The sequence below is a fragment of the Martes martes genome (assembly GCF_963455335.1).
Source record: "Martes martes genome assembly, chromosome: 4".
NCBI lineage: Eukaryota > Metazoa > Chordata > Mammalia > Carnivora > Mustelidae > Martes > Martes martes.
In genome coordinates this window covers 79,002,820-79,026,179 of record NC_137891.1, presented here as the reverse complement: position 1 = coordinate 79,026,179, position 23,360 = coordinate 79,002,820, and the positions used below count along the sequence as shown (strand labels likewise).

General features: G+C 36.9%; 1 long non-coding RNA gene across 2 annotated transcripts in view; it reads left to right on the top strand.

Annotated features, from left to right (window-relative positions):
* The first annotated feature begins 172 nt into the window (after window positions 1-172).
* LOC308340788 overlaps window positions 173-23,360 on the top strand; it is a 63,777-nt gene continuing 40,589 nt past the window's right edge. Inside the window, exons 1-2 of one of the 2 annotated variants that reach the window (XR_013966636.1) lie at window positions 173-301; window positions 22,820-22,956. This is a non-coding gene — a long non-coding RNA (uncharacterized lncRNA). The remainder of the gene's footprint in view (window positions 302-22,819; window positions 22,957-23,360) is intronic. The other variant, XR_013966635.1, reaches the window with a different exon arrangement.

Below are 23,360 nucleotides of genomic sequence, written 5' to 3'. Positions count from 1 at the left end.
CCCCATCCGGCTCCGCCCCCACAGGGATCGCTCCGCCCCCACTCCCAAACAACGCGAGGTCTTGAGGAGACCTGGGGACCGACCCTGTTGGGAGAGATCGCGCGAGAACAGGGCCTCAACCTCCCCGCCCCCTTCCCCGCGTCCTTAAGTTCCGCGACAGAAGAGGTGCTGAGATCCGGTCACCCGTGGCGGAGGGCACATGAGGTTGGAGGACTCGCTGTGAGGAAGCTGTTCTATTTCGCGCTGATTCGGAACAGGGAATCTAGGTGTCGGAGCATCTTCGAGGGTGCTTCCCCGCGGGGTAACTATACAGAGACTTGTGGAAAGTGCTCACCGATTTATCTGAAGAGCCAACGATTTTTCACAAGATTGTGCCACTGTAAAGTGTCCGTTTAGCATCTAGACGTTTCCCACTTCCCGGTGTTAGGGCTTTCGCCGTCTGGCCCTCCCGTTTCCTAGTGTTCTCGGCCTGGCTTGGGAGTTGATCCTGTTCCCATAACTAACACGTGTTCAATACTCAACAGAGTACCTAGAACCGGTGAAAATGTATGCCAAGCAAGTTTCTCGTGGCTTGCCTAAACATCCCACAGCCCATTACTAGAAAGATAGGGTTTTGAGGGAGAAGGATTAGCAAATTGAGAAAGAGAAAGGAGAGCAAGATCTGGAGAGCTGAGAAAATGTTGCCCCATGAACCTAGGCAGTAAACAAGCTAGTTCGATTTCTCAGTGGGGTTTAGTATGCCTATAATGCAGTATGTCTTCCAAGTACGATAATTTTTGTGTCGGTGTTCTGCCTTTTTAATTCACATCTTTGAGTGTATGTGCCATTCCAACCCACTAGTAGGTTTGCATTGTTCGAATTCTATTCGGTTTTGATTTTCAGACGTATCAGTGGTTGTAGGCTACCTACCTTTAAAGGTAACCAACGGTAAATTAGAATTAAAACATTTTTGATGCCCAGGTCGCTATTTCCCACCGTAGCTGATTGTGTGCAGAAGTGATTAAATAATATATTTATAAGACCATGCAGTCAAGGTCAAAGGTGATATTGGGAAGTAAGAATTTTTCAAACGAGAAAGGTTACTGCTAAGGTGGTCTGCCAGCAATCCAACAACCTCGTGTTATTTTAATGAACTTTGTTTTATTTAATATGAATTCAAATACAGTGGACATTTTGCTCCTAACTGCAAAATCTCTATTCACTTGCCTTCTGGATTAGAGAGCCCTTTGGTCACAGATTTTTTGGCCCTTGGCCTGGTTCCAGGGCTCTCCTCTAATTGTGGTGGGATCATATAACAGTTTTACAGGATTAGCTTTCTGCTATTCCAAGCAGGAATTTTAGCACATGAAAATACCTTACCACAAGCAAATTAAGTAGGAATGATTAAGTTAGGAAAATAGTTAAAATCTTTAAACAACTGCTATGGCCTTTCCCCCATTTTTTCTCCTTCACATACTTATTTTTCTCCATTCTATTATAGGCATTGTTCAGAGTTCCAGACCTTTTTTCTCTTCTTCTTCTACTACATTTAAGTTGATCACAGGTTATTTTTAATAAGACTACTAGTAAGTACTTTGTTAATAAACAGGAGTAAGCACTATTCTTGTGGGCAAGTAGTTGAACAGCAGTAAGCCATCATTATAACTTCCTGTGGTACACACATCTCCTGGTGTCACCCCATCTCCACCATTAAAACCATTTCTGATTATTCCTCTATTTAGCACTTTTCATATATAATTTACTTCTGGTGAGTGTGTGTCTTATTACTGATATATAATCCACAAAGTCTGGGCACATGTTCACCATGTTCACTATTGCTGGAAAGCCTAGTACAAAATCTGCCTCAGTGTTGGTACTCTGCATTTGTTTAACAGGTAATTTAAATTTTAAGTTATTTCATCATGTAGAATTACTTAGAGACTTATTTAGCCTGGAATTAATTTAGATAATCCAAAAACAATTAGTCTAGAGGTCTTGGTCTGCTGTTGCAGCAAGTCTGGTCCTTGCAACAGAAAAGTTAACACTTGGTATAGTAACTTCATTCTCCGTACCACGTTGTTTCAGTTTTAATGTAAAGTGAAAAAATACAAAGCAGATACTTGTGAATACAGAATACTGGGTAGGCAGGAGCCTTGTATTGTCAGAAATGCTTTGTTACTTGAATTTGTAAGACATTCAACAGATGCTTATTAAATTAAATCAAACTCAGCGTACAAACTACTGTCAACATCGTAGGACTTCACATTTCTTTCTCACAGGCGTGGCAGAGTTGCATGTTTCTTAAGCCTCAGAATTTGAGGTCTCCCTGTGTTGCCCACATGAACGAATCATCTAGTTATTTGCAAACACCTGCGTTGCATAATAGGCCTTGGTTTTGGTTTAGAGTGCCAAGTCTGGCCTCTGAGGCCTGAAAAAATTTCGTTATACCTTTCATTTGACCTGCAGTGTCTGGGGAAAACCCAGAACTAAATCCTACTAAATATGGAACTGTTTTGTTCTATAATTTTATTTCCTTGTACTATTTTCAGTACAGTTACAAGTCCATCACCTCCTGCCCCCCCCAAAAAACAATAAAAACAAATACTTGCTCTCTAAAGAGATTTAGTTTCACAGTGCTGCTTTTTTTCTGTTTGAGAAACAAAACATAGTAACATTTCCTTACTGATTTTAAAAAACGTAAATGTAGTTTGTGGGAAGAGGATAATGTTTTCTAAAGTAGAACTAGAATTTGAAAATGGAGGAGGAAGCTTAAGACCCTACATTCCAGAAAAGTAGTATCTATGTAGTTTACAAATAGAGGAAATACAAAAGTCTTTGAGCTGACAGATGAAAGGGAATCTTCTAACTTCCAACTTTTGTCTGTTGCCACTTACACTTTTTACTTAATTACAAGATCTCTCCCTGATACTGTATTCCACTTTTGTGGAATTCTACTTATGATTACTTCACATAGTGAGCAACATTGTAGTCAAATTTAAGGATCAAGAACTCTATGGTAACATTAAAGTAGCTATTGCTATAGAGAAAAGTGAAAAAGACTTTGGTTAAACCAGTGGTTCTCAGAATGTGGTCTGGGATCAGAGGCATAAAATCATAAGGAAACTTACTAGAGGTGCAAATTCATGGGGCCCTACCCCAATTTAACATCTTCAGGGCAATTTTGATAAATGCTAAAATTTGAGAACCATTAGTTCTAAACACAAAATATACATTCTCAGTACATTTTTTTTCTAAAATACATGTAATTCTTAGATACAAAATTGGGTTGAAAAATGGGCTTCTTTTGGTGAAAATACTCCATTCTTGATATTTCCAATATCTGTATTATCCCCTCCTAAGGCAAATTTACTTCTGCTCAAGGACCCACCCCAGCAGTTTTTCCTTTATGAGCTTTTCTGAGGACCTTCAAGCACAATAGGATGTTTGGTTGCTGTTATTGTTCACAGGTAAAGGTGGTATTTGTGATTGTGAATGTGACTGAAAAGACAACCCAAGAGATCCTTTCCATACTAGAAAGTTGCCCAGAATTGTGCACTCCTGCTCCTTTAGTGGGCCTTAATATTTAGTAACTGTTTATTTTCTTTACTTTCCCCTCAGGAAGTAACTAACCAAAATGCCAAATTGATCAGTAGACCCCAATGTTTTCCCAGTCCTTCCAGACTATTCTATATTTTCTGAAACTTCTAAATGTGTTTTAAAAATCTGTGATAAAGCTTATATAAGCTTATAATGAGAATCTTTAAAAAAAAAAAAAAAAAAGAAGGAACAAATGAATGAACCTGGAACATCAAAGAATATAATTCTTATGAGACCAAACAAAAATGTAAATACACATGTTTTGTCATGTCCAACCACCTCCTTCCACCAAAAGTATTCAAAGCAAAATACTGAAAAGCAGAAAAGTTGCTTTTAGCATCTCAGATTCACTAAACATTAAAATAGTGAAAATAAAACTGCTTTCCCAAAATGAAATAATTATTTGGAAGTAATAACGTAAGTACCTTTTTTTTCAATTTATTTAAACTAAAAAACAATTCACCCATTTCTCTCGCCCTCCACCATCACCAATATATTCTCTACATCTCTGAGCTTGTTTTAATTTATTATTTATATTTTTTTAGATTCCATGTATAAGAACTCATAGGGTATTTGTCTTTCTCTGTCTTATTTCACGTAGCGTTAATACTGTAAGGTCCATCCATGTTGTCACAAATGGCAAGATTTCCTTTTTATGGCTGAATAATATTCCATTGTATCCATATACCATTGTTAATTTTTCCATTCGCCCATCAGTGGACACTTAGGTAGTTTCCATATCTTGGCTATTGTAAGTATTGCTGCAGTGAACATGGGGGTGCATTTATCGTTTCAAGTTAGTATTCTCGCTTTCTTTGAATAAATACCCAGAAGTGGAACTGCTGCATCTTAAGTACTTCTATTTTTTAATTTTTTTAGGAACCTCCATACTGTTTTCCATAGTGGCTTCACGAATTACATTCCCATCAACACTGCATAGTGTTCCCTTTCCCTTTTCTTCACAACCTCGCCAATATTACTCCTTCTAGTCTTTTTTTATAATAGCCAACAGGTGTGAGGTGATATCTCACTGTGATTTTGATTTGCATTTCCCTGACAATTAGCGATGTAGAACATATTTTCATGTATCTTTTGGCTATCTTTATGTCTTTGGAAAAATGTCTGTTCAAATATTCTGTCATTTTTTAAATTGGATTGTTTAGGGTTTTTTCAGTATTATATTAATTTTTAAAATATATTTTGGATATTAGCCACTTATCAGATACATAATTTGCAGATACTATCTTTCATTCAATATGTTGCCTTTACATTTTGCTGATGGTTTCCTTTGTTTTGCAGAAGCTTTCTAACTTGATATAGTCCCACTAGTTTATCTTTTGTTGCTTGTGCTTTTGATCTCAGTTCCAACTATCACTGCTAAGACAAGGTTAACACCTATTTTTCTTTCTAGAGGTTTTATGGTTTCAGGTCTTAGGTTCAAGTTTTTTGTTTGTTTTGGTTTTTGTTTTTTTTTTAGGTTCAAGTTTTTAATTCATTTCAGTTCATTTTTGTGTATGATGGGAGATGATGATCCAGTTTCATCTTCTGTGTGTGGCTGTCCAATTTTGCCAACACCATTTATTGAAGATACTATCCTTTCCCCATTGTATATTCTTTCTCTCTCTTTTTTTTTTTTTTTGACATAAATTAGTTTACCATGTATGGGTAAGATTATTTCTGGGCTTTCTATTCTGTTCTATTGATCTGTCAGTTTTTATGCTAATACTGTATAATTTTAATGACTATAGCTTTATAATATAGTTTGAAGTCTGAGAGTGTGATGCCTCCAGTTTTGTTCTTTACCAAATTTGCCTTGGCTATTTGGGATCTTTTATGGTTCTACACAAATTTTAGGATTGTTTGTTTTATTTCTATGAAAAAATGCTGTTGGAATTTTGATAGAGATTACATTGAATTCATATATTGCTTTGGGTAATATGGGCATTTTAACAATATTCTTTGAATCCATGAGTATGGAATATCTTTCCATGTATTTGTGTCTTTTTCAATGCCATATAGTTTTCAATATACAGATCTTTTTCCTCCTTGATTAAATTTATTCCTAGGTATTTTATTCTTCTTGATGCAATTATAAACAGATTTTTTTTCTAATTTCCCTTTTTGATGGTTCATTATCAGAATAGGTCATTAACAGAATTTGTTGTTACACACTTTGTATCTTGCAACTTGGCTGAATTAATTTATTCTAATTTATTCTAATATTTTTTGATTGAGTTCTTAAAATTTCCTGTAAATAATGTGTCATTTACAAATAGTGACAGCTTTTCCTCTTCCTTTCCATTTTGAACGCCTTTTATTTCTTTTTCTTGCCTAATTGCTCTGGCTAGGACTTCCAGTACTGTGCTGAGTAAAGCAGCAAAAGCAAGCATCCCTGTTTTGTTCCTGAACTTAGAGGAAGAGCTCTCAACTTTACATTATTTTTTTTAAGATTTTATTTCTTCACTTGACAAAGAGAGATCACAAGTACGTAGAGAAGCAGGCAGAGAGAGAGGGAAGCAGGCTCCCCACTGATGAGAGGGCCCAACGTGGGGCTCGATCCCAGGACTGTAGGATCACAATCCGAGCCGAAAGCAGAGGCTTTAACCCACTGAGCCACCCAGGCACCCCTCAACTTTACATTATTGAGTATGGTATTACTTGTGGGCTTGTCATAAGTGGTGTTTATTATGTTCAGTAACATTCCCTTATACCTGCTTTGTGGAGAGTCTTTATCATAAGTGGACATTGAATTTTGTCAGATGCTTTTTCTGTATCTATTCAGATGATTTTATGATTTTTTTATCCTTCATTTTGTTAATGTGGTATATCACAATGACTGATTTTTTGGATGTTTAACCATCCTTGCATCCCTGGAATACATCCACTTGATCATGGTGTATGATTCTTTTAATATATTGTTGGATTCAATTTGCTAATATTTTGTAGAAGATTTTGTATCTGTGTTCATGAGGGATATTGACCTATAATTTTCTCTTGTTGTGGTATCCTTGTCTGGTTTTGGTATCAGGGTAATGCTGGCCTTGTAAAATGAGTTTGGAAGAGTTCCCTCCTCAACTATTTTCTGGAAGAGTTTGAGAAGGTTTGGTATTCTTTCTTGAAGGTTTGGTAGAATTCACCAATAAAGCTTTTGTTTTGGGGGAGATTTTTGATTACTGTTACAATCTCCTTACTAGTAATTGATCTGTTCAGATTTTCTATTTCATGATGATTTAGTCTTGCTAGGTATATGTTTCTAGAAATGTATCCATTTCTTCTAGGTTGTTCAGATTGTGAGCATATAGTTATTTATTATAGTCTCTAATGATACTTTGTGTACCTATGTTATCAGTTGTAACATCTCTTTCATTTCTGATTGTATTTTATTTGAGTCCTTTCTCTTTTGTCCTTGGTGAACTTAGCTAAAGGTTTGTCAGTTTTGTTTTCCTTTACAGAGAACCAGCTCTTAGTTTTACTGATCTTTTCTATTATTTGTTTAGTCTTTATTCATTTATTTTTGCTCTTTATCATTTTCTTACTTCTTACTAATTTGGGGCTTCTTTTGTTCTTTTGTTGTTGTTGTTCCTTCAGGATAATTAGGGCATTTAGATTGTTTATTTGAGGCTTTTCTTGTTTTTTGAAGTAGGCATTTATTTCTATAAACTCCTTTCTAGAACTGCTTTTGCTGTATTCTATAAACTTTGGTAAGTTACATTTCCATTTTCATTTGTTTCAAGATATTTTTTTATTTGTTCTTTGACCCATTGGTTGTTTGGTAGCAAGTTGTTTTAATCTGCACATTACTTTTGAATTTTCCTGTTTTCTTTAGGTAATTAATTTCTAGTATCATATTATTGTGGTTAGAAAAAGTATTTGATATTATTTCAATCCTCTTAAACTTATTAAGTCTTGTTTTGTGGCCTAACATATGATCTGTCTTAGAAAATGTTCCATGTGCACTTGAGAAGAATGTGTGTTTTGTTGCTTTTGGATGGGACAAAAGAACTTTTATTGCTTCATCTTAAACAATTGAAATAATTGTATATTGAGTATAAAGTTATCTTTGCCTGTTTTTTCTCTTGCCCTGGAATTTGTCTTCCATGCACATATCAGATTTTGCCTCTCTCTGTAATAGCTTAAAAATACAAGTTAAAACATTTCTTTATGATGAAATGTACATTGTTTCTTGAAAACAGGCTGTTCTGGAACTCAAATATGAATGAATATGTGGTTTTCTTTTTCATTAGAATAACAATTTAAGGAAGGGATTGCCCTAATTTGCTAACTATATATTGTAAGTATGTTAAGCTACTAACATAATAGATATAATGAGGATGTTATTTTATTGACAAACAGCATTTAGGATACTCTATATCCATGAAAACTTTCAACCTCTTCTTCTTCCAAGTTTTTATTATCTCTTTTCTCAGGGCTATCCAGCAATAATAAACAGGAAAAGTAGATTATTCAATTTTTAGGTATCATTAATATTTAAGAAAAGAGAGATATAACTCACTGGATCTGGATTCAGATCCATTTTTAGTTTTTGGTTTTGTTTTCTTAAATATACCAAGGCTTATCCCAGAGAACTGCATATAAACAAATTCTATTAGAAACTTGAAGAGTAATGGCATATAACTTTCAAATTTGTAAGGTCAGTCTTTTACTGAGGAATTGGAGAGAAATAGTGGAAGCATATTCATTTCTGTATTACCTATTCCTTGGTACCATGAGATTTATCATCTGTAAATAAAGTACTACATTTCTCCTCTAAGAAGGAGGAGACACGGTAAGGAGGAGGGAAGAAAAGTAAGGAAGGGAGCAAAGAGAGGAGAGAAAGAAAATTAAAAACTATCAATACCTCCCATTCTCTTTTTTTTTTTAAGATTACTTATCTGTTTGAGACAGCAAGCAAGCAAGAAAGAGCGAAAGAAGGAGGGAGAGGCAGAGGGGGAGGGAAAAGCAGGCACCTCACTGAACAGGGAGCCAGATGTGGGACTCTATTCCAGGACCCTGGGATCATGACCTGAGCCAAAGGCAGAGCTTAACCAACTGAGCCACGCAGGTGCCTGCTCCCATTCTCTATTTAGTAAAGTTCCTAATAGGCCAAATTAGTTGATCTTTCTTATCCTTTTGTATTGCCTTTTCCATATTATCCTGTTTTAAACTTCTTTTATAGCTGTGTTCATATTTAATTTGTTGACAGACTTTTCCAGATAGGTTGTGAGGTTAATAGGGTCCCAGGGCCTAGCGCAATGTCCTGCTCATGATCAGTGCTTCACAAAAAAAAAAAAAGTATTGAGTGGAATTTCCATAATATATAAATTTCTGGGGGAGGGAAGACAAAGTTATTCATTCAATAAGTACTTAGAATTTAAGATATGCTGGGCATCTGAGATATACAGATACTATGTCAGCAAAGTCCCATGCATTCTTGAGTACATATTTTAACTCAGCTGTACATAAAATAAGGTGAAATTATGGAATACTAGTATAAAAATTTTTAGAACTGAACAATATCTTAGAAGCCATTTGATGAGCTCCTTATGTTTCGCAGATGGATTGAGTATTAACTAACTTGGCAGTTATACTAGATTTATCATTAATAAGATATTGGAAATTTTTCTAATAAGAGGAAATACAGAATTAACAACAAAAAGAATTTTCTTTCAGGAAAATAAATATTTCTAATTTATTGTGTTGAGTAAATAGGGACTTTAACTTTAAAACTATTATGATTTTTAAACTACATAGATGTGGCACCTGGGTGGCCCAGTTGGTTGGGTGGCTGCCTTCGGCTCAGGTCATGATCCTAGAGTCCCAGGATGGGTCCCACTTCAGACTTCCTACTCAGTGGGGAGTCTGCTTCTCCCTCTGACCCGCCTTTCTCTCGTGCTCTCTCGTTCTCGTTCTCTCTTTCAGATAATTAAAATCTTCCAAAAGATAAATAAATAAACCATATAGATGCTTTCCCTTCCTTAAAAATTCTGCTTATGAACTAAATGCATCAAAACTATAGATAAAAATATTTTTAAATTGATATTTATTTGAATTTTCAATTTTTGAAGAATCTGGTTAAAAAATCAACAAACATATTCTGGGAAGCTATAATAGGTGCTGAAGCTATATAACAATATGTGACATAATTGCTTTCTTAATAAACTTGTACTGAAATAAAATAAGAAAATGACCCATGACATAATAAAAAGGGTACAAATAAGATGCTATTGCATCATAGAAGTGCTCCATGGCAGAAGTCTAATTTGAATCAAGATCTAAAATTTAGGTAGAATTTTTACATTACAAAGATGAAAGCAGTCATTTTTAGGACAGGAAATAGCATAAAGAATCACACTGAGGGATACCTGTGTGGCTTAGTCATTAAGCGTCTGCCTTCAGCTCAGGTCATGATCCCAGGGTCCTGGGATCGAGCCCCCACAACAGGCTCCCTGCTGGAGGGAAGTCTGCTTCTCCCTCTCCCTTAGCCCCTCCCCCTGCTCGTTTTCTCTCAAAAATAAATAAAATCTTTTAAAAAAAAGTATAACATTAAAATAGAAAATTTATGGTGCATTTTCAAATGGAGATAAAACTCATTTAGCTACAATATAAAGAGCAAAAGGGATAATAGGAGCCAAGTGCAGAAAAGTAGATTAAGATTTTGGTAGTCATTAGATTTCATGCATCAGGCAGTGGGGAGCCATATTCATTTTTATTTATGTGTAATTGATTCTAGTGCCTTAGAGCTAAAAAATCATACATAGCTGTTGTTATTAGGTCAAACCATTTGAGAGTTTGCCTTAGTGATTCATAGTATATATGAAATTACTCTGTGTGTGTGTGTGTGTGTGTGTAAGCTATGGCATTAGAATTCTGAAATGAAGATGATAAATTACTTGGCCAGAAGCCTGACTGACTTGATCAGATACTGAACCGCAGTAATGAGTCCAAGCACTGAAGTAATAACTAGTATTTATAGATTCTTTCTGCTCTAAATAGGTTGATAATGTTGAACACAGTAATTATGAGGAATTGGCTAGAACCAATTGGTCTTCAAATAGAGTATTTTTAAAAATTCCACTAAATAGTTTGCTAAAAATAATATTAAAAATAGGGGTTGTGGCAACAAATCTATTATTAGGACAGAACAAAATCTTTTAAATGAAAAATCCTAAAGCCATCCCTTGTTCTAAATTATCAACACCATTCCTTTTAGATGCAGAATAAATGCTGGATAAATCAGAAAGTGATTTAAATTCAGTGTCCTTTCAAGGAGGCACTTAAAGAGTCTGGTCGACACCAAACATTCTGGAAAAGTGTTCAGTGTTGCCCAATTGGAAGGTCATGGCTAAGTGATAAAGGCAGTCCAAAAAGCACAAATGTTTGGATCCCACTGCTTCCACTGCCTCTGCTGCCAGTACTGGTTATAAATCAGTGTGTAACATGAGCAGAGTATGTCATAGTTTCAGAAACAGTGCCCTCAAGCTGCCTGAGGCTGTGTGGGTATATCCCTTTATAGTCTCATCCATACCTTGCCCAGCCTTTTCTCTACTTCTCTACAGTGTGTCCTATTCGATCCAGCACTCAGCTGGAAGAACCATGTTGGAAAGATCATATGATATGATAAAGGAATTCATACCAAGATGCTTCATATATAAAATCAGCTTGATTTCTCTCCAGGAATCTTTTTATTTAGAGAACTCTTAAAATATAAAATTATTACAAAGCAATTAAGTAATGATATTCTATCAATGATTTCTGGCCTCGGTGGTAAGCTACTGCTAGATTGTTATAGTCAGGAGGACTTCTGTTTTCTTAGCTTTCTTCAGTTTCTAATTGAAAGACTACAAGATGAAATATATCTCTGAACTAATTGTTCATATTTTTGTTCTATAATTTTTCCTTTTTTCTTAATCTGTTTTAGCAGGTAGCCAAGTTGTGTGATTCTTTGCCTTGTTGAAGAGATAAAGTTATTGGCAAGACAGAAACCAGACTTACTTACACAAAAATAACCCTCCTAGCCCTCCCCAGAAGGGGAATGAAAGAGATGACCCTGGATCTAAGGAACGGCAAAACAAAAGAAAAACCTGTTTACCAAGCAGTTCCCCAAGCAGGAGGCAAAGAAAGAGATGAGAAAGTAGAAGAAAGAGCAGAGAAAGTAGATGCACAGTATATACAGAGAGGCTGGATTTTCAGACTTGGAGTTTCCAGTTTTACCACATTTTTCTCATGCCCCAAAGGTAGGATGGAACTCCAGAACTAAAAGGTCCACACCAGCTGGGACAATGGGCATTTCGGCAGTAACCACTATGAACTGATGGCTCATGACCACCAAAGACTCAATGATTTGACCATCAATAAGACCCCAGAATCCTGGAGATAGGAGACCTGAAAACATTTCTTATTAGAAATTTATTTCTAATAAATTTCTTATTAAAAATTTCTTATTAGTTCCATAGATCCTGACCACAAACTCAAAATTAATTTGACTAGAAAAAAGTTTGACTGTATTGTTTTATGGTCTAAAACTTGTACAGTCTGTTGTTGTAACTATGTTCCAACATGCCACAGGAGAATATTCTTGGAGATCTCTGGCAGTCAGTTGTTCTCAGTACCTTTGCTTTTATTTACTACATGTTTAAGGTGACCATACATCCACATTGCTCAAGACAGTCTATGACTATTGTCCTGTTCTAATTATTAATAATGTATCCTTTTACTCTCAAAGGTGTCCAGGTTTGAATGATAAATTATATAGCTTTATGATATATAACTGATTCAACTGTATTGGTCTCAATAGGCCAGATTATGCTGTTCTATAACACAAAATTGCATTGGCATAGCACAACAAAAGTTTATCAGGCAGCTGTCCTACATGGATAGGGTCAGTATTCCAGACACCACCATATTAACACATGCATTCCACACTTGTTATAATAGGAACAGAGAGCTCTTGGAGTGTCTTATGCCAGCAAATAAGTAGTTCAGTCTGAACATGACACACATCATTTCTGCCCAGAACTCACTGGCCAGAACTTTTCACAGGGCTCAATCTATCTGTAAGGGGGTAGGTAATTTTCCCATTTCCACAAAGAAAACACCAAAATATGAGGATGAAAAGTCTCACTGTTAGATACTCAAACAAAAAGCCAAGTGCCAAGGGGCGTGTTTATTATTTGTATTATGAAGCTGAAAAATATACTCTCACATGGACTGGTAACTTCCTTTGCCACTACCTTCACGCTTAGTCATAATCTTAATAACAATGACTCTCTGAGGGTCCTAGTCCCAGTTCTTAAAGATAAGAGAGTTTAAGGTTTTGCTTGTCACTAAACAAGAAAATCAACAGTAGGTAAGAAAACAGTATCCCAAATATGAAGATCTTCTTAGTCTGATAGAAGTACCAATAAAAAATGAAAGTCATAAAACAGAAATATACACTGTATGAATGAATATATTTGTATTATGTAGCTCCCTAACTTAGTGTGGAATAAAAACGATGAGCTAATGCATATACATAAACTAATGATCTACTGGTATATTTGTTGTGAAAATTAACCATTTATTGTAACTATTGAGAGAAATTTTATGCTTTAGGAGAAAATTATAGCACACTCTTTTGGATTACTGGATTCTAGTCCTGTTCATTATCTTTGAGATTATTTTGAAATAATTGCAGAGTCACAGGAAATTACAAAGTAGTGCAGAGAGTTCCCATGTACCTTTTACTTGTTTTAATATCTTACATATTTATAATATCAAAACCAGGAACTTGACATTGTACAATATGCATGTGTGACTCTTCTGCTTGATCATGCCTGCTGTTCAAGCTCTTTGTTGAATTTTTCATTTCATTCACTGTATCACCTCCAGAATTTCTGTTATGATTTCTTTCTCTTTTTTAGACTTCTTGTTTTGTTTGTGTACTATTTTCATGATTTCATTGTTTATCAGTGTTCTTTTGGAGTGTCTTATGCCAGCAAATAAGTGGTCTCTTGTAGCTCACTGAGCAACTTTAAAGCAATTATTTTGCATTCTTTGTCAGGAAATTTGTAGATCTCCATTTCTTTGGAGGTGTTAACTAGAAATACATTGTTTTTTCAGTGGTGTCATGTTTCTTTGATATGTGTGTGTGTGCACGGGCGCGCGCGCGCGCGCGCCTTGTAGCCTTGTTGCTGTCTACATTTGAAAGAACAATCACCAGGGTGCTTGGGTAGCTCAATTGGTTAAGCTTCTGCCTTCAGCTCAGGGCATGATCCAGGCCCCCATGGCTGACTCCCTGCTCAGCAGGGAGCCTACTTCTCCCTCACCCCCCTGCTTCTCCCTCAACCCCCTGTTTGTGCTCTCTCTCTCAAATAGATAAATAAAATCTTTTTTAAAAGAAAAAAAAAATCACCCCTTGCAGACTTTTTGTATTGGCTCTGGTAGAGAAAGACCTTCACCAGTAGTAGGTACAGGACTGCCTGTGAGATAGGGTACACAGCAGTGACAGGTCCAGCATCAGTCTAGAGATGTGTGGGGATAACTATAGGGGTTCTTTTTCTGGGGGGCCTGTGATGATACTGTTCGGGGAGTGCAGTGCACCAGACCTGGAGGTGTGTTATGCAGTAACTCCAGCCCTGGCAACAGGGTCTCCGGCCTGGCTCCAGCCGGGTGGGAGGAGTGGGTGCAGAGGCAGTTCCAGCTAGGGAAGTGTGGTGCTCAGCAGCATGGTCTTCGGGCAGTTTCCTGGGCATCAGCAAAGACTGTAGGAGTCCTCATTGGCAAAGACAATGTGTGTCTGCTGCAGTGGTGAGGGCTGCTGGGGTCTTCTAGCTCTCATCTCCCACCACAAGGGAAGTTACAACTGAAGGGATCCCTCTCCACACCAAACTGTGCTGGGCTAGAGAACGAGGCTAACACAGGTGAAATCCTTCCTATACTTTTCTACGCAGCTATTCTTAGTTTTTATGCTCCAACAGGTGGCTGCAATTTCTTAATTGTACTCTGGAAATTTCCCAAAGGTATTTTCTTCCATGGGTAGTTGTTCAGCCATTGTTTTTGTGCGGGGGAGGCAATGGGGATGGGACCTCCTAATCTACAATCTTGCTGACATTGTTTCTATATGTATAAGTCTACGTAATTTTATTACATATGTAGATTCCTATTAATACCAGTGCAATCAAGACATAAAACTGTTCTATCATCACAAAGATCTCCCATCTTCTACCTCCTTTGTAATCACACCCATCCTTTCCAACCAGCCCTAACTTCTAACAACCGCTAATCTGTTTTCCATGTCTGACTTTTTCATACAAAGAAAGTTACATAAATGGAATCACACAATATATTACATTTTGTGATTGACATTATTCACTCAATGTCTTTGATATTTACCCAACTTGTTGCACATATAAGTAAGTACTTTTTCCTTCTCATTTCTGAGTAGTATAAATGACTACAAATGAATAGGTGAATACCTATTAAGGGACACTTTGGTTGTTTCTAGTTTAGGACTATTACAAATAAAACTGCTGTGAACAATTGTATACAGGTTTTTCTGCAAACATGAGCTTTCATTTCTTTGGGATAAATATGCAGAAGTGCAATTACTAGGTTATATGGTAAGTGTTTGCTTAGTGTTTTTAAGAGTCCACCAAAGTGTTTTCCACAATGGTTGTACCATTTTACATTCTCACAAGCCATGTGCAACGGAACTAGATTCTCCATATCCTCACCAGTTTTCCATATTGTTGCTTTTTTTTTTAATTTTAGCTGTTCTAATAATAGTGACCTTGAACATCTTTTTATGTTCTTACTTGCCATTAGTATACTCCCTTTAGTGAAATGTCTCTTTATATCTTTCTCTCACTTTTGAATTGAATTTTGTCTGTTTTTAATGTCATGCTTGAGAGTTCTTAAGATACTCTAAGTATGTGTCCTTTGTCAAAATTGTGGTTTGCAAATATTTTCCCCAGTCTGTCACTTGTCTTTTCATCCTTTAACAGGGTGCTTTGCAGAGCAAAAGCTTTCAATTTTAACAGTGCACTGTATCAGTTTTGTCTATTGTAAATCAGTATTTGGGGATCATAGCTAAGAACTACTCATGGAACTCTGGGTACCAGTTTTTCTCTTATATTGTCTTCTAAAAGTTTTATAGTTTTGTATTTCAAATCTATCATTCATTTCAAGTTAATGTTTTATATTAGGTATGAATTTTAGGCTGAGTTTTATTTTTTTCTTGTAATATTCAATTTCACTAACACCATTTATAAAAAGATTATCCTTTCTCCATTAAATTGCTTTTGCACTTTTGCAGAATAACAGTTGGTAGTATGTATATGGAACTATTTGTGGGTTTTATATTCTTTTTCATCGATTTATGAGTTTATCCCTCTGCTAATGTCAGATAGTCTTTTATGATTCTAGCTATATAGTGTTTTGAAATAAGCTATATAATAATAAGCTATGTAATAATATAATAAGCTATATGATAAGCTATATAATTATATAAAAGAACTTACATAATAAGCTTATATAATAAGCTATATAATAAGTTCTGAAATAAGAATTTCAGATTCTTTTGGCTGTTCTAATCCTCTTGTCTTTCCATATAAATGTTAAAATAATCACATCCACATCTACAAAAACATATTTCTGGGATTTGGGTAGAAATTATGTTAAATCTGTATCAAAATATGGAGAGAACTGACATACTGTGTTGAGTGTTCCCATTCATTGATGCAGACTCTCAGTAGTGTTTTTTTTTTGTTTGTTTGTTTCTTTGTTTTTTGGTTTTCAGCATACAAATCTTGTACATGTACATTTTGTTAAATATACAACTAAGTGTTTATTTCACTTTTTTGAGCAGTTGTAAATGGTATTGAATTTTAAATTCCGGTCTCCACATACTCATTGCTAATATATAAAATACAATTGATGTTTGTATGTTTTCCTTCTATCTTGTGACCTTGCTGAACTCATTGATTATAGAACTTCCATGTATGAGCTCATTGATTATAGAACTATGTATGTGTGAATAGATTTCTTGGGATTCTTAGGTAAACTATCATATTATCCACAAATAGGAACAGTGTATTATTTCTTCCAAGTTGTATGCCTTTATTTCCTTTCTTGTCTTCTTGTGCTTCCTAAACTAAGTTGATTATCAGTGGTTAGAGTACATATACTTCCATTTTCTTGATTGCAGGGGAAAAGGATTTAGGTTTTCATCATTAAGCATAATGTTATTTGTAGGGTTGTTTTTTTTTTTGCAGATGTTCTTTATCAAATTAAAGATGTTTCTCCTTTATTCTACTTTCCTGAGAGTTTTTGTCATGAATGCATGTTGAATTTTGTCAAAGGCTTTTTCTGATTCTGTGAATAAAATCATGTAATTTTTTTTTTTTAGCCTTTTGAAAGGGTGGATTACATGGATCAGGTTTCAAATAGTGAATCAGCATTGAATCTTGGTAAAACACCATTTAGTTATGGTGTATAATTCTTTTTATATATTGCTGAATTCTGTTTGCTAATTTTTGCATCTGTGTTCATGGGCGATACTAATCTGTAGTTTTCTTTTTTTGCTGTTTTGTGTTGTTTTGATATCAGCATAATATTACCTTCATTGAATGAGTTAGATAGAATGTGCTTCTCCTTCTAATTTCTGGAAGAGATGGAATTTTCATTAAACCAAAGTTTAGTAGAATTCTTTGGTGAAACTCTCTGAGCCTAGAGATTTCTTTCTCAGGGGGGGTTTTAGATAAAAATTCAATTTACCTAGTAATTACAGGCAAATTCACATTGCCTATTTTATATTGGGTGATTTATGATAATTTCAATTAAGTTGTCAAACTTACGTGCGCAGAGTTTTCTTTGTATTCCTTTTTTACCATTCTGATGAATGCAGGATATGTTGTGATATCCTGTGTTTCATTCCTGATATTAGTAATTTGTACTTTCTTTTCTTTTTTGGTCTTCCTAGAGATATGTCAGTTTTATTAATCTTTACCCAAAAAATCTTTGGTTTTACTGATTTTTTTCTATTGTATTTTGCCTTCAGTTTGATGGATTTCTGTTCTTATCTATATTACTGCCTTCTGCTTACTTCAGTTTCAGTTCATTCTTCCTCTAGTACTTAGAGGTGAGAACTTAGAATATTTGGGACTTTCCTCTAATATAAGCACTTTAGTGCTATAAATTTTGTTCTTAATGCTGCTTTAGCTGTGTCCTGCAAATTTTGATATATTGTGTTTTTATTTTCATTCACTTTAATGTGTTTTTTAAATTGTCCTTCATATTTTCTTCTTAATCTGTAGACTATTTAGAAGTATATTGTTTAATTTGTAAATTTGAAATTTTTTTCTATTATCTTTTTGTAATCAGTTTCTGGTTTCATTCTGTTATAGTCAAAGAACATGCTCTGTATAATTTTTTTTAAACTTGCATAATCTATCCTGGGGCAAGATTCCTGTCAATCTGTGGGCTTATGAAACTAGAAAACAAGAAATATAATAGTAGGACAGGTATAGGATACTAGTTACTGACATTCCCATTTCGAATAAGAGAAAATGGAAGACGAAAAGTACTTACTGGTTGGTAGCAATTTAGAAATCCAACTGGGCAAATTCCCCTAGGTTTTAGAGTCTGGAAATAATCATCTGTGTTCACTGATTCACCTTGGTTTCTCACTTTGCCTTCTGGGCTCCTGGCTCCATCCCCTGGAATTCTCTTTCTTTTTTCATAAAAGGTAGCAGTTATCTGCAACTAAGTAGTTCCATCAGCCTCTTTCCTGTCTGATGGACTGTGGGAGTCTGACCACCTGGGCAGCCTTTCTTCATTTTGTTCTGTCTTTACCCATTTCAGTTCAGCGTTTCTGCCAGGATCCTTGTGGGTTTCTCATGTATGTCTCAGCCTCACTCTATTAAACAAGAGGCTCCTCCACAAATCATTCCCAGATAATGCTGTATCTATTCCTGGATTTTGCTTAGATGGCTGAGAAGATCCATGAATCAAATTCCTACTCTTGGGAGAGCCCCTGTGTGACTGAGTACTCCAACCTTTCTATCCTTCTGAGGTACTACCAAAAGGTTATCCAACCACACTCTAAGCTTTCTCTCAGAGTATGCTTTCCTAACAGTGAAGCTCTTAAATTTTAGCATTTTTGACAGTATGGGTAGGATGAAAATTTCCTAAATCATCAAGCCCTAATTCCTTTTTGCTCAATACTTCTTACTTCAGTTTAGCTCTTTCCTCTCACATTTTGCTTACAGGTAGCAAGAAAGAACCCTGCTTCACCTTCAGTACTCTACTTGAAGATCTCAGCTAAATATTGACAAATTCTCTCTCCTTTGACCAAACTTTAGGTCAGGCTCCTCTGAGTCCTCTTTCAACTAGGCCTTGCCTTGAGCTCTGTCCTTGGCCGATTTAGTTTAGTGTTAGCAAGAATCCTGCTGGGTCAGTTTAGTGAAAATCCCCACCATTGATAATCTGATCAAATTCATTATCCCCAACCTTTGTTAACCTGTCTTCAGCAAAAATCCTGTCAAGTTGGTTTAACCAGAATCCCCCTGCCCCTGGTGTTTTTTTGCAGGAATGTTCCATCCACTTACCCCACCCTGTTCTTGGCTGTAAATCTCCACAGGTCCTTGTAACAGCTCAATCTCTTATTTAGCTCAGGCTCTGATCACCTCTTTCCCCCTCTTTAGTCACAGCCTTACTTACTCTCTTTAGCAAGTGCCCCAAAATATACTTTTCTTCAACAGTGTTTAAGTCCATAACTTATAAATCTGCTTTCTACAAAAAAGTAGGAAACAATTCACCTAAGCCACTATGTAAATTATGCCAGCTACTCTACTATATAACAAAGATCCCTTTTCCTCCAATTCTCAGTAACATTTTTCTCATTTCCTTTCAAGCCTTAATGTCTTTGTTTCTATTAACGGTCTGTTGATATTTTTTTTCCTCAACCTTGCCCTTCACTTCATTCTGAGTCCTTACTAACAGAGTCATTAATATCTGTATTTCAACTAACAGTCTGTTCAAGACAATCTAAGCTTTTTCTATCATTCTCCTTAAAATTATTCTAGCCTTGGGGCTCCTGGGTGACTCAGTCAGTTGGGCATCAAACTCCTGATCTCAGGGTCATGAGTTCAAGCCCCACAGTGGGCTCCAATTGGGTCTGGAGCCTACTTTAAAAAAAAAAAAAAAAAAAATCCTTCTAACCTCTACACTTTACCCAATTCTAAAGCAACTTCTACATTTTTAGGTATTGTTTTATAGCAGCACCCCACTCTTGGTACCAAAATCTATATTAGTTTCCAATTGATGCCCTAAAAAATTACCATAATCTTAGTGGCTTAAAACAATACAAATTTGTTATCGTCTAGTTCTGGAAGTAAGGATTCTGAAAATGAGGCTCATTGGGCGAAAATCAAGGTGTCAGCAGGACATTCATTCTGGAGCCTCTATGGGAGGCCCTTCCTTGCTTTTTCTAGCTTCCAGAGGCTTCCTGAAATCCTTGTCAGGAAAGCAGTTGTTTTCTAAAAGTTCTCTGTATTGTTAGGTTCTTTCTTCACCTTTTGACTAGAGCAGGCTTAGTTAGCCTGGGACTTTTTTCTGCTGGCACTCATTTATTATTCTAGGTTGCCAACTTCTCCAGCACCCAGTCTGGGAGGATGAGGTAAAAATAAAACCCAGGAACTCACAGCTGAGTCATTCCTTAGGTCCCAAGGCCCCTATCGTGTTTGGCCTCTTCTCTCCAACTTTGAGTCGTCTTATGTTTTCTTGTACGTTATGCCCAGGGATTTTTAGCTGTACTTAGAAGAATTGTGGGGAAAAAACCTTCTCTCATCTTTTGAGACCATATTGTATCTTTTTAGGCTCTTCAAAGGCCCTCCACATATGGCTGATGTGTCAGGTACTTGAGGATCCTTTTTTCTCTGGTGTCTTTTTCATGATGCCCTTCAGAGGCAGCCTCCTATAAATAGGGCTATACTTTCTAGAATTAAGTATACCTCAGAGTCTGTCTTCCTTCTTTCTTTCCCTTCTGCTGATTCTTGTTCTTTGATTTCTGGGATTCAGAAGTGGGATTCACAGTGGTGGTAGAAATTAATGTAGAACTACTAAGACAGAAGGCTAGATGTTTCTGTTACGCCCAAGTTTTCGTGTCCGAGAGACCACTAGCCAACACCAATGCAATCACAGGAGGGTTTATTCGACAAGCTTAAGCTTAGGCCCAAGTATACCCAACACAGCAGAGTAGGGACTTGGACCCTGAGCTTAGTTAAGGCAGGGGTATTTATGGGTTTCTGTTACTAAAGCAGGGTGGGGATTCCTGGAACCAAAGCAGGGTGGGAGTTTCTGGAACCAAAGCAGGATGGGGCTTACTATAGCAGGGTAGGGTAAAGTTCAGCCCTTGGGCACAGGGGTCTGAGATGGCTGCCAGAGCTAAGATGGCTGTACCTATGCTAAGGCTAAACCTGAGGTGGGATGGCCTTGATTTTTCTCAGCCTCCACATTTTCCCCTCTCAGAGGAACCTAAGGAAGGACCCAATCATGGGTCCGGCTGGTCTCAGCAACAAGGTCCGGTGGTTGGTATTGCTGTCTGAGTACCATGAGCTGAACTGTACTGTCTCTGTCTTTGACAAAAGTAAGCAACATTAGTGGGGTAAATGAGAACGGCGCAGTCTTAGCTTTAGGGGATTGTCCTTGTCGGGCTGACACTTTCATTCTGGAACAAAGTCTTTGAGAATGGCATGTGGGTCAGCTGGCCGGACGTGGGTGTAGTGGACCCAGGGAGTAATCCCATCGACCTTGAGAGTGGTAGGAGTGGTCAGGATCACCATGTAGGGTCCCTTCCAGCAAGGCTCCAAGTTTTCCACTTGGCAACAGCGCATCCAAACCAAGTCCCGGGGTTGGTAAGATGTGGTTCCAGCTCCGTCTCTGTCTCGGTGCGGGCAGTTAGGATCCCTGCGTGGGCTAGACGGACTGTAATGCCTGCAGTGACTGGAGCACAGACTGATCAGTCATTGTTAAGGAGGGCCTGATACCCCGTCACTCCAGCGTTGGTCATCCACCAGTCTGGTGGAGTCCGGAGAAGGCCCTCGATAGCGTGAGTGGTGGTCAAGATGAGATTTTTGACCCAAAGTCAATTTACTTGCATCCTTGACCAGGAAGGCCATGGCAGCAATTATGCGGAGGCAAGGGGGAACCGAGCTGCTACTGGATCTAGTTTCTTGCCAAGATAGGCTACTGGCCTTTGCCAAGGCCCCAAAGTCTGAGTCACAACTCCTTTGGCCACCTCTGCCTCTTTATCCACATACAAGTGGGAGGGCTTGGTAACATCTGGGATGGCCAATGCTGGGGCACTCAGTAAGGCTGTTTGTAATTCCCAAAATGCTCCTTATATCTGGGGCTGACTGACTGGCAAAAGCAAGATCGTCTAAACGAACTATCGTGCAACTTCTCTGAAGTTTACCTCAAGTTGTCTAGTTTAGGTAAACGAGCATTTAAAAACAATTAAATCTAGAATTTAACATCCATAAAGGTGTGTTATTAAAACATAATTTTTCTCTCTAGAATAACCCTCATTTCCAGAGATAGTCAAATCAGAACTAATTTATTTGAAAAACAAGTCCAGTTTTAACAAACTTGGCCTAATTGTTTACATAAGCTCAGCAAGAACAGTAAGTGTGATCATATAGATCTTTTAGAATCTGCTTTGCTGGAACTTCTTATAAGGAATCTCTAGGTTGAACTTTTAGTAGCCTCTCTAGGCCAGAAGCCAAGCCACGTAGTTGTCATCAGACATGCCTGTAATACCTGTCGATTTGGGCAAATTCGTCTTCCTGAGGTTCCTGTGCCTACCAGAAAGTGACATGCTTTACTCACCTGGTGAGGCTGCTGGGAACTCAGTAAGCAAGGTATCAGGCCAACAGTTCCAAAGGGCTTTACGGCTCCAGGTTTTATAAAGTCAACCTTAGTTCCTTTAACTAAGGTTGATAGATATGAAAGACTCAGATATGACCTGTCTGGTCATATCTGAGTCTTTTCAAATATGACATTCCAGTCAAAGCCTTGGTAAAATAATCAGTGTTTCCAGTGGTATCCTGTTACAAGGAGAACAGATTCTTATTGAACTTACGCAAATGACTGATTGCCATGGAAGAAAGAATACTTGCTGAGACCTTTTGGTTTCAGAGGGTTCAGATAGAGAGAAAAGTTGAATGCCTTGATTCGTTTACAAATAAATATTTTTGCATCTCTGTAGGTTACAGATAACTTAAGAAAAAGTTTCCCTAGTCTGGAAGAGCAAACATTATAGAACCAGTCATGTTTAAAATAAAACAAAACATTAAGAGACACAACAGTTTCCTCAAAGAAGAGGGCTCAGTACAGAGTCACAAGGTAAGCACTGGGGGAAGGAATAAGTTTTACTTTACTTTGGTGACAAAAAATTTATTGCTTATGATTGTATTTCCATTTATGCTTCCGATGTTGTTTTTGGAAATTCCTTCCAAGTTATTGTGAGGTATGCTGCCAGTCTTACTTTTGGTGTTACCTTTTAGTCTTTTTGTGAATCTCCTAAGTATCAGAGAGGATATGTTGTGGAAAGCCAATAAGCACATTATAAACAGGACTCTCAGATGAGTTGTTCTGACTGTCCCTTGCATGGATCTACTTACATGTCCTATGAGCACATTACCTAGAGCTCAGTACATCCTAAATTAAGGCAAAGCTGGGATCCAGCATTTCTTCTTACTTCCATCTCCTGGAGCTTTTCTTTCAGTTAATGGTAATACTAATAATTC